The 2,364-nt window shown below is 43.5% G+C and overlaps 1 pseudogene; it reads right to left on the bottom strand.

Moving 5' to 3' along the window:
- Positions 1-234: 234 nt before the first annotated feature.
- LOC123640567 lies at positions 235-1,070 on the bottom strand (annotated as a pseudogene).
- Between the last annotated feature and the right edge of the window lie 1,294 nt (positions 1,071-2,364).

The following is a 2,364-nucleotide window of genomic DNA, read 5'->3' as shown; positions in this document are numbered from 1 at the left end:
AGGAAATCCGTGTTGAGTCTATATGTGCCCTGCTCTTTGCTAAGTGCTTTGGGCTATACAAATATTTTGTAGATGATCCCTGATTTGTTAATATTGTAGAAAAGATAATATGCCTGCACTAATTAGGGACTTACAAGAGACTATATAAAAGCTAAAACCTGCATACTGAAACTGATTCATTTTTTTTCTGCAATTACCTAGCCTTCCTTTAATGATAATCTATTATTTTTTAGATTAGTGAATGGAAAAATTCAGGTCCACCACCGACATGTTGGCAGTGGGGACGCGGAAGGCCATGCCAGTGAGCTTCCCGCTCAGCTCGGGGATGACCTTGCCCATGGCCTTGGCTGCGCCAGTCGACGCAGGGATGATGTTCTGGAGAGCCCCACGGCCATCACGCCACATCCTCCCAGAGGGGCCATCCACGGTCTTCTGGGTGGCGGTGACGGCATGGACTGTGGTCATAAGTCCCTCCACGATGCCAAAGTTGTCATGGATGACCTTGGCCAGGGGGGCTAAGCAGTTGGTGGTGCAGGAGGCATTGTTGACGATGGTGAGGTTGTTTTGGTACTTGTCGCGGTTCACGCCCATCACAAACATGGGGGCATCAGCAGAGGGGACAGAGATGATGACCCTTCTGGCAACCCCCTCTAGGTGAGCCCCGGCCTTCTCCAGGGTGGTGAAGATGCTACAATGTAATCAGCACCCGCTTCTCCCCACTTGATTTTGGTGGGATCTCACTCCTGGAAGATGGTTATGGGATGGCCATTGATGACAAGCTTCCCATTCTCTGCCTTGACCGTGCCATGGAACTTGCCATGGGTGGAGTCGTACTGGAATATGTAGACCATGTAGTTGAGGTCAATGAAGGGGTCATTGATGGCGACAATATCTACTTTGCCAGAGTTAAAAGCAGCCCTGGTGACCAGGCACCCGATACGGCCAAAGCCGTTTATTCCGGCCTTCACTTTCACCACGGTGTCTTGGAGGCGGTGCTGGCGCTGCGCGAGAAGATGTGGCTGTCTGTCGAACGGGAGGACCAGAGAGCCTATTTTTTGTCTTTTAATCATGGCCATTCTGATTGGTGTAAGATGATAACTCATGGTAGTTTTAATTTGCATTTCTCTGATAATTAATGATTTTGAACATTTTTTCATATGCTTGTTGGGCATTTGTATATCTTCTTTTGAAAAATGTCTATTCATATTCTTAGCCCACTTTGTAATGGAGTTAATTATTTTTTATTGTTCTTGAGTTCATTGTAAATTCTGGATATCTGTCCCCTGTCAGTTGTATAGTTTGCAAATATTTTCTCCCATTCTGTAGGGGTGGGAGAAAGCTGTGCAGACTCAGCCATGAAGCCTTTCATGGAGACAGAATTTGAGCTAGTTTCTAATGTCTGAATAGGATTCAATGAGGACTAGAGGTTGGGAAAAGGACAATAGGTAAGGGATCAAAATGGGTCAGACAGCAGGCAACTCCTTGGTGAAATCCTCTTGCCACATACAAGGAAGATGGCTTCTATTTCCCATCTGCACTATTCAGAAGTACATCACATTCAAATTGCTGAAAATTTAAAAAAAAGGCAAAAATCTTGAAGGCAGCTAAAGAAAAAAGACACATTACATACAAAGGAACAAAGATGAGAATTACAGCCAACTTCTCATCAGAAATCACACAAACCAGACCAGGGAGTGACATCTTTAAAGTGCTGGCAGACAAAAAGTGCCAATCAGAATTCTATACCCAGCAAAAGTGTCTTTCAAAAATGAAGGACAAAGAAAGACTTTCTTAGATAAATAAAAACTGGGAAAAAACATTGCCTACATACTCATCCTGTAAGGAGTATTGAAGGAAATTCTTCAGGCAGTAGGAATATAATATCTGTCTTAGTCTGCTCAGGCTGCCATAACAAAATACCATAGATTGGGTGGCATAAACAACAGAGATTTATTTTCTCACGGTTATGGAGGTTGAAAGTACATGTTCAGGATCTGGAGAGGGCTATCTTTGTGGCTTGCAGATGGTTGCCTTCTCACAGTGTCCTCGCATGGTAAAGAGAAAAAAGCAAGCCCTCTGGTGTCTCTTTTTATGAGCATAATAATCACATCAGACCAGGGCCCCATCCTCATGACCTAATTACTTCCCAGAGACCCCATCTCCAAATACCATCACATCGGGGGTTAGGGCTTCAAGACATGAATTTGAAGGGAACACAAACATTCAGTCCATAAAAATATCAGACTGAAACTTGGAGCTACACCAAAAATAAAAACAAAAACACAAAAACAAAAGAGCACTGGAAATGGAATACATGCAGCTCTGATAGAATTACCCAGTTTGTTTGTTTGTTTGATTGATTTT

The sequence above is a fragment of the Lemur catta genome, chromosome 6 (assembly GCF_020740605.2).
Source record: "Lemur catta isolate mLemCat1 chromosome 6, mLemCat1.pri, whole genome shotgun sequence".
Taxonomy (NCBI): Eukaryota; Metazoa; Chordata; class Mammalia; order Primates; family Lemuridae; genus Lemur; species Lemur catta.
The sequence above is the reverse complement of the archived record's forward strand: the minus strand, read 5'-3'. Positions and strand labels throughout refer to the sequence as shown.